Source organism: Octodon degus, unplaced genomic scaffold (assembly GCF_000260255.1).
Source record: "Octodon degus isolate 3935 unplaced genomic scaffold, OctDeg1.0 scaffold00041, whole genome shotgun sequence".
NCBI classification, from domain to species: Eukaryota; Metazoa; Chordata; class Mammalia; order Rodentia; family Octodontidae; genus Octodon; species Octodon degus.
In genome coordinates, this window is record NW_004524617.1 from 180087 (window position 1) to 190162 (window position 10076).

Consider the following 10076-nt stretch of genomic DNA (forward strand, 5'->3'; position numbering starts at 1 on the left):
TTCCATGACCCACACAAACACGCCTACAAGTGTATTTTCCTAATCCCACAGCCAGCTCCCAAGCCAATCAATTTGAAAATTAAATTTAACTCTCACAATACCTATCATGATAAAAGTAAGGGGTTAAAAAACCTGTGGGTTTCAAGAACAAAGAATAACTTGAAAATCAAAAGTAGGTGCATGAACTTGCTAGATCATTAATATCCTTATTAGTCATCCATCTATAATTGTGAAATAACACCGGAGTTACTTTTTTCTTTATAAAAATCAAGTAGGATAACTTCCATTATTGTAATTTGGGTTTGGGGTAGAGAGCAAAGTGATTTATATTTAGAGATCACTAGCTGTCGAATAAGAGGGAAAATTAATCCCAGGAATGTGTATATGCAGCATCCTGAGGATCACAGAAAAAGGGGGTGAGGATTTCTTAGAGCATAAAACTGTACCTCTAGTTCTTAGAGACCCAATATTCCTTAGTATGTTGATATATTAGATTTATTTAGATAATATATCATTTTACTTATAATTTCTCCTTGAAATCAGAAGGCACTTCTTTTATTAGTTTCAGAGTTTAGAATCATAATCTGTACATTCAAGGCCCATGATATAGAAGACATGAAGAGAAAACCAACCTATAAAAAGGATAAAATGTTAATACACCTAAGTACTTATAATGGGGTCCAGTGAAACTGTGGGCATTGTACCTATAGTTTTCACTATAATGAACATAGGAAAGGCATGTGACTGTTTTCCTCTCTGCTTCTCCTTCCTCCCTTTTCTATCCTTCCTATGTCCCTCTTTAAACATCATTGTCACACACTTTTCAGAACTCGAGTTAATTCCATCAACACTATAGTACAAATAAATTACAACATAAATATAGTTCTTTAGCCCCTTAATACAATTTTGTAGCTGTAAGCTCATGGGTCCATATGTCCCAAATTTCATTATAACAAATTTCCATTCACGTTTTTAGTAAAACTTGTACAAATTTCAGACTGCTTGCTGTTTGTTTTACAACATAGTTTCTATGATTAAGAATGTAACAATTAAAACTAAATTTTGTATTTTATGTAAGGACCAACTAATGCTTGTATTTGAAACATTAAGTACATTCACTAATTATATCCCTCTACCTCAGTGATTCACCAAATTTGAGGGCCCATTAGAATTTTCTAAAGATAGAGCACCATATGTACCCTCAGACTTTGTTGTTTATTAGTAGTAGGATGCCCTTTGAGAAGTTGCATTACTCATAGGTTCCAAAGTACTGCTGATCTTGATGTAGTATGAAGAATAAAGTTTGAGAAACACTATTCTAATATAAAAATTGGATAGCAATTATTAATTGCTGATAGGTAAAAAAATCACACAATTATTTGGTTCTTTGTTCTTAAAAACAAAACAAAATTATATATAAATTTTTTACAAACTATTAGAGTTGGAAATGCTCCTAGTAGTATATGGTCCTGTTCTATTAATCTATTTAGTCTCTTAACTTTTTCTTGTTGAACTTCATTTTCTACTTTATAAGGGAAAGGTTAAGGTGGTTGAAATGATAAAACACATTTATACATAGAATTCTTGTTTACTGGAACTGTATATCTTAAATTATATTTTTCATTTAGTTTTTAAAATACCACTCATTAGATGGAATGTACTTAATTTGATATGGGGGATGCTTGTCTACTGATAAAACAGATGAATCAGAGATGATATGATGGCTCAAGTTCTTGGTTATACTGCTTGCCTAGCCAGGGATTTTACTTTGCTTTAGTGCTCTGCTGTCAGGGCGGCAGCCTCTCCTCCACCATGACCTTGGCTCTGAATCCTTCAAACAGCAATTTATACCCTAATTTAGATAAATATGCGATGTTTTTTGATCAGTTTCCAAATTCATCAAAACAAATATCACCTGCTAAAGTTAATTATTCTAACCAATCTTTTACTGGCTAGCATACATCAATGTTTTATTCTTAAAATCTTATTAAATTGTCCTGTATCAAATTTGAACAGTGTCTCCAGTTATCACATTTATTCAATTGGTACTATTATTACATATTGATCAAATAAGTTTGGAAAACATGAGTTAAACATATTTGTACATAATTTCTGTGAATTTTTTTGGCACTAAAAGACATAAAATAAGTTTTAGTAGAAGACTAGAACCTTTAGTATAAAAACCTAAGTGGTTTGTTTTTAAGAAGCATTTTGTGAATTAGTATTGTAAAGTATAGTTATACATGCATAAGCATATGACTTATTCATTTTTCTAGTTACTCTACCACATTTGCTTATGTTGTTTGAAATACCCTTATATATAGCTCCATCTTTATGTCTAACAGATTGACTTTCACCAACTGAACATAGTTATCGCAGTTTTTCAACTGATAGTTTCATTCTTTTGATCACATTGTTTGGTCAAACGAAAGATCCTTTCTTATAAAACAGTTACAATAAAAATTAAATAATCCTGAAATAAAACATTATAATTTGATATGTCCACCATTTACATATTTATATGCATTCACATGTATGTATACAGATATGTGATATAACACTAATCTATATTTTACAAACAGTATAATGCAGATACACTTGAGTATAAACATTGTGTCAACTATTTTGTGACTTATTTTACTGTATTTTATTTTGTGTATTTAGTACAGGGTCTATAGGGCCTAAAGGGTCTCACTACATAGATTGGACACATAATGATTCTCCTGTTTTTCAGCCTCCCAAATATGGGGATTACAGGCACGTGCTACCATGCCCAGCCTCAATCACCATCTCAGCATGCCCCAAGGATGGGACTGACATGGCACACCAGGGACAGAACTCTGGCTGCTGTGCTCTGCCTAAGCAGGCACTTTAGTCTGCTGAACTATTGACCAGCCCTGTAACTTGATTATTTTATACATGTGAATGTAATATAAACATATCAGTACATCAACTATTCTTCAGATGTAGATGATATATTAGAATTGCAAACATGAAAATCAAAAAATAAAGCTAGCTCTATCCAAAATCTTCAAAACTGCAGTACAAAAATAGCTCAGCCAGTGTTGAAGACAGGTAGATTTCATATACACTTAACAAAACACAGTTGTTTCATAAAATGTATCTTGTAAATGTGGCTTTTATACCCTGACATGGTTATCTGGATATGTTAAAATTTTTTGTCTATAACATAAAAGACAAGTTTTGAGTCACTTCTTGATTAGTGAGAGATTCATGCAGAAAGAAATGTTTAAATAGATCTAAAATATAGTGCAAAGTGAAACTTAATAGATAAGTTGAAGTCGTGGCACATTGCATCAGAAATGCTCTAAGGGGGAATAGTCTAAATTCTGAAGTATTACTGAACAGATATTTAATTGTAACAAATATAAAATGAAGGTATACAAGTACCAGTTTATGAGGTAGAATGGTAGACAAAAGTGCTCAATGGAGACATGGAATCACAGCATTCGTTAAGTGATTTGAACTAGAGGACATTAAGTTATTATATAGATTTTAATAATATAGTAATTATTAGCCACGTGAATTAAAGATTTACCTAAAAATTGGAAATAGAACAAGTTATATATTATAACTTGAAAAATTGTTCCTGTTAATAATTTTACTCAGTAAATTCCCCTGTCATTGTAGTATGAAAATTGTAGTATGAGATTTGCTTTGAAATGAAGTAGTAAGCTTGGTAATATTTGGTTTTTCACACATTATGTAAAATACATTAAGTACATTAGTTAACATATATTAATAATCATAAATTCTCTAAATGTCCTTTCTTTCTTGAATTTATACATAGTTAATTACCAAGGTCATATAACTGTAGGCTTGGAAATGGGCTTGTTTTTAATCACAAATGGAAATTTATTATAAGTTACATTTCTAAAATGAACCCATGAAAAAATACATTATTAACTACAGCTAATCAAGTGTAAGAAATGCTTACTTTTTCATTTTATAAAAATATGTTTTGGGGCTGGTGAGATGGCTCAGTGTTCTAAAGCACCTACTTAGAACAAGCTTAGCAAAGCACAGGGACCACAGTTCAATCCCCCAGCACCACATGCTAGCCCGCCCCACCCCCTGGTGGGCTGAGCTGGCCACACACATACACACACACACACACATAAATAAATAAATAAATAAAAAATTTTAATAAAAGAAAATATGTGTTTTATATTAGGGTGCAATTATATATTTTCACTTTTTTTTTTTTTTCTGGAACTGGGGATTGAACTCAGGCCCTTGAGCTTGCCAGGCAAGCGCTGATTCTACTGAGCCATCTCCCTGGCTCCTTGATATTGTTTCATAACTAAAATTATTTTTATAAAATCAACTGTTATTTTAATGTTTTTTTATTTCATTTAAACCTGTGTTTGCACAAATATTCACTTATAACACATGCTCATATTATTAGAATCTTGTATCTAGAAGAATTGTTATGCTTGATACATTAATCCCCACTGGTATCCCTTAACAAGGGAACTTAACAGTTTCCCTATATATGCTTACCAAACTCCCAACAAAGAAATATGATTTCCCCTAAATCACTTGAAAAATGCACATTTTATCACTATTTTTCCTTCACTTTTTATTACTTTTATAGTAGTATGTATTTTTCATACATGATGACCAGATTCAACAAAGGAACTTGTATGTAATATAGTTTAATTATTTTTCCCATTTGCTTTTTCTCCCTTCAACTATTTTCTCCCTCCCCATTTATAAAAACTTTGTTCCCATTTTTCGCTTTCATCGTTTATTACTCCCTTTTTCCTTCTCTTCCCCCTTTCCTTCCTGAGTTCCCATTCCCATCTGAACATGTTCTTCCTACTTCCAGATATCCATCCTCTGTTTTTCTCCTTATAATGTCACATATGCTCCATTTTTTCTTTGATCTTAAAGTTACAACAGTTACACTTGTGTATGTCAGTTACTTCATTTAAAATTATGGTCTTGAGGTGCATCCTCTTATCTGAAAATGACTCATGTCATTTTTCTCCTTTATGGCAGTGTAGTGCTCCATTGCATATGAATAGTACACTTCCTTTATCCATTCATCTGTTCAGGACCTTAAGGCTTCTTCCGTATCATAGTTTTGGTACATTTCACTGCCATGAACATTTAGTATACATATCTTTGAGATCCTGACTTGTGTTTATACTCAGAAGTTGGGTTGCTTTATAAAATATTAAACTAAGTCAGGTACAAATTCCAAATAAATTCACTTTCCTAAGAAAATAGTACAGGAAGAAAACTATGATTTTAATATTTTATTCAGTACCTCTATTATTTATTGTATGTTTTGCTATCAGATGCCTTAGTATTATAACTTGAAGGAAATGGAAAATCTGGATTGTATAATATCACTCTCCGTATAATTATTTTACATTTATATTTCTTGTTAACCTAAGGTTGACTCTTGCCTCATAAGAGTATTTTGTTTTTTAATGCTCCCTGGATTGAAAGATCCTTATCAAGAAACCCGACATGTACAATTTATATCACACTCCATAGGGTTTTTTTAAATAGATCTTCTCATATATTTTCCTACTACTTCAGAAAGCATTTATTTTTCTAATATGTACCATTATCCTTAAAATATTTTAAATAGTGAAAAATCTGCATTTTAATGAGGTATAATATACTTTCAGAATCAGTTGAAGAATTTTCTAGGATGAAACATCTGCAATATCCAAAGGTGTCTGGCCTAGGGCAGAAAAAGTGGGAATGCACATCTGTATTATTGCCGTCATCAGAAAATGAAGTCCTATTAAAAACATGTTCATAATGTGCTCTAATCTCTAGGAAGAAAAAGTTTATAACCTGGAAAACTACTAGCATTTCTTATAGGCAATAAAAATTTCATGACAACCGAGACCTATGATATTAAGCATCTGCTCAGGCATTTTAAAAATGTTATAACTGATTAATCTATAGCAATAAATAATTTTCATTGGCTCTGCTTGCCTAAGTAAATATGGTAATTTATGGTTTGTATTGTTTCATACAATTATAGCTCTCTTTTGTCAAAATGTGAAGTTATTTTTATGTCGTATACTTTTATAATAACAAATGCTAAGAAAATAAGATGAAATACCCAGAAATAAAAATGTCTCTGATAAATATGATAGCAGTTTTAGATGTTAACTCTAGTTGATAAATCTGGTATGATGTGACATGCTGGTTTATTTCTTAAATCTATATAAGGTAAGTTGAGATAAATGGTTAAATGATACTTTTTCCTACCAAATGAGATATTTGTATTATTCAAATGTGAGTTTTCAAATGTAGGATAGCACAGAATAGGTCCATAACAATAAGTGATGCATTTGTTATGAGGAACAATAAACAAATGTAAGTAGGGCAGGAATAAAACTCAAGAAAAATGCAAAGAATTACTGACTTGGCTGCATCACAAAACACCCAAATAAATTGGATTTTATTGCAGGGTCAGTAAATGGAGAAAAGTAGTTCACACATTATGAAAGTTTAAAGGTACAAGACATTTTCTTGAAAATATTTAAAATATAAAATTAGAAAACATAAATATAAAGTAATGGTTAATTCTCAGTTTCCGTGCAATATGTTAATAAAAGCAAAATCATACCGGGAATCATGGAGGTGCATTCTTAAGAGCTGGTCTCTTTTTTTATTTTTATTTTTTTTTTTCTGGTGGAACTGAGGATTGAACTCCGGCCCTTGCTCTTGCCAGGGAAGTGCTTATTCCACTGAGCCATCTCCCCGGCCCCTAAGAGCTGGACACTTATTACCCAAATACAACCTTTAAATGTCAATGAAGTAACTAATATATACATTTCCCAGTTCAAAAGAAAGCTTAATAGTGGTTTCATTTGGGAATTTCCCCCCACTATTTCTTCAAAAATGTGTAAGTTTTCAGAATCTCAAATCATGAGAAAATATATCAAGACATTTGGAACACAGAAATGTATTATGAATCACCAGAGAGAATTACAGCTTAGAAATAGATACAGGAAATGTTACAAGTTGGAATTTTCAGAACTCACTGAAGTGAAGTAGAAATAATACAAAATCAGGAAACACAGATTCTCCAAGTTAGTCAAAATATATGGTTGACTTTTCTGAAAATTAGTTTCAGAATGTGTTTAAAAGATCATTTGCCACGTAATTGCCCATCTTAATTTGAGCTATTATGCCATAAGTATTTGTGTATCTGCTTGCTACCATTGTGTCATTTTTCCTAATAAATTAAAAACTAACACCTAATATATATGATATATTTTATAGATATCATATTGGTGATATGCCCAGAAGTAACAAATTTAATAAATAATATTTGAAATTTCATCCAATGATTCTATGTAGTGTTAGTGCTATTAGCCTTACTAGGAAGGCTGAACATTAATTGAATACTGCCAACTCTTATCTACATACTAGTACTTAGTATTTTTATATTGAGTTTAAGCTGTACTGCTTTTTAAGATTTTACTAATAATGCATTTTCTTTCCCTCCCAATAAATAAAAATATGAGCATTGGAAGCATTCAGGAGTAATACAATCTTAGAAATTTACGAGTATTTCTGAGAGTTCTGAATTTTTGTTCACAAATCCCAAACATTAATATGTGCTGTGAATTTGGAAATTGCCATCCAATATCAACTCATAAAAATAATGTTCTGGTTACAGGGAGTAAGGTGTTAGTTTGACATACCATGTAGCATTCTTTTACACATATACCATATAGCCTATGAATTCTGATTTGGTTTGGTAATCTTTCACTATTTCATGAATTAAATTGTTACATTCAGCATAAAATCATTAATTTAAAAAGATTTAGCTAGATACATGAACTCTTAAAATTTCATACTTAATGATGTTTAGTACTTTTTGATGAATCAGAAAGAAAGGAGGTCAATCAGGTATTCGGGCTGTGTGTGTGTGTGTGTGTGTGTCTGTGTGTGTTTGTATTGGATAGGGAACCTAGGGCCTTCATGTGGCACTACATCCAATGCCCAATTTTAATTGAGACACAGTGTTGCTGAGGTGCCTGGACTAGCTAAAATTTGCTATCCTGAGAGCCTTGTGGAATGCTGGGACAGTAAGCATGCAGCAGCACACCTCTGACCCCAAAATCCATATGCCTACTTTGTGTTGAGTATTATGAAAATAACATGGACATTAAAATTAGTACTATAGATTTAGGATGACGCCTTGGAGAAGTAGGTAAGGATTAGTAATTTTTCTGTGTAAGAAAAGCTTCTACAATTACCTAAAGTCCTTCAGTAGCCCTGACAAAAGCCAGTCTTTGATTGTGTGAATCTACCACAGTTAATAAAAGCATTTCTAACTTGAAGTATAGAATTTCCCTTAAAAATCATTTGAAAAATAAACTGTACATATCTACCACCTTTCCTTGCAAAATACAGGAAATTTGTATTCAAATAGATTTTTGTCAAATTGTGAATAAAATAGAAACAGCACCTGTGTAGCTGTAAAAGCATGTCATCTCTTGGTTGGCTTACATGTCAGTATGTGGTCCGTATTATTCAGAGGAAAGACAGCATACTTAATAACAGTGTACCACTAAGGTTTATTATAATGTCATAGATGCCCCCTCTCCTATGCTTTCACTTTCTGACACATTTCTCCATAGCCTAGGATCTAGTGTTTGTGTTTGTTGGAGGGGGCCTATACAACTTAGTAATCAGTATAGCCCCCATTTTATTCATTTGTTCAACGTTTTTAATCTTATCCTTTTATAAGAATATTCAACTCAAGTTTCACAGTATTTGCTTAGAATTGCATACCTTCTATGTAGCTGGTATATCTCCAGCAAAGTTCTTGGTGGAATGAGTTATCACAATTAGCATGTCTATTTGGTTAGACAAGTGGGGATTCTAAGGTTTGTTATATAGATGAATGCCTACTTTGTCTGAATGTGAACTTACCTCTCCTTATGAAATGTATTAAGCATACATTTCAAAATTATGAAACCATAGGATTTTTCACCAATCTGAAATGTAACTTATAAATAAAAAATGAATGGAAATTATGAAACTCACACTTTCTTGAAATAGCTACCTATTTTTCTAGTACTAATAAATACTAAAAAGTGCAAGGAATTTGTATTTAACCTTGTGATGAAACAGTTTAAAATATCTTTTGGTATCACCATGAATATTCAGGGAAAAGATTACAAATATTTTTGTCAAATCAAGTACATATGTATTGCTCATTTTTGTCATGATGTGAATATTTGGAAATTCCTGATATACTTGTCTTTCAGTTTGAGTTACTTCTTAGAGCAGCATCATTTGGTCTCCTAAACTTGAATTTATGCTTTGAGAGAGCACAACAGCTTTTGCAGGTACAGAAATGCTCTTTATATTTAAATGTTCTGCCCGGAACAGGCACCCATCTGTTTTCTGTAGTTTACACAAAGCATTAGTTCATTTCCAGGGGTTCAAAAATTCTAATTCTAAAGGTTAAATTCACATACAGAGAGGCCCGGTGGAATTAGAATTCCTATTTTAGAAACTGCGTGTCCTTTTGCACTGTGAACATGACTTGCTATCCCTGCACTATCTGACTGCAGAGTCATTACACTGGCACTTCTATTCTCTATGAACTTGTTCCCTGTCTTCATCCTTATGTGACAGCACAAAAAAATGAGCGAGTTCCAAGACTAAGAATGAAGACACCTGGAGCTTATGATAAGGAAACTATTTAAACCTAGGAGTTCTGTGTGTCTGTGTTTTTTTCAAGCCCCTTTGCACTTTCTAGACTCACTGAAATCTTCACCATTACAAACATCATCTTATTTGGTAAAGTGTCTATGAGCCTTCTTCCCAGCTACAGATAGGGTAATTACACTCCCCACATGTTCTGGGATAAATTCAATTTTAAATGTGCACTCCTATTGTCAAATATTGTGTCTTGGTTTAAAAATTGTAAAACATTTGTTGTAGATGAGCACTTCTATTTTGAGTTTACTTTAATAAATTCAGATCTTTCACTTACCTTGAGGCTTACCACTTATGTTTATGTAAATATACATATATACATATACATATACATATAC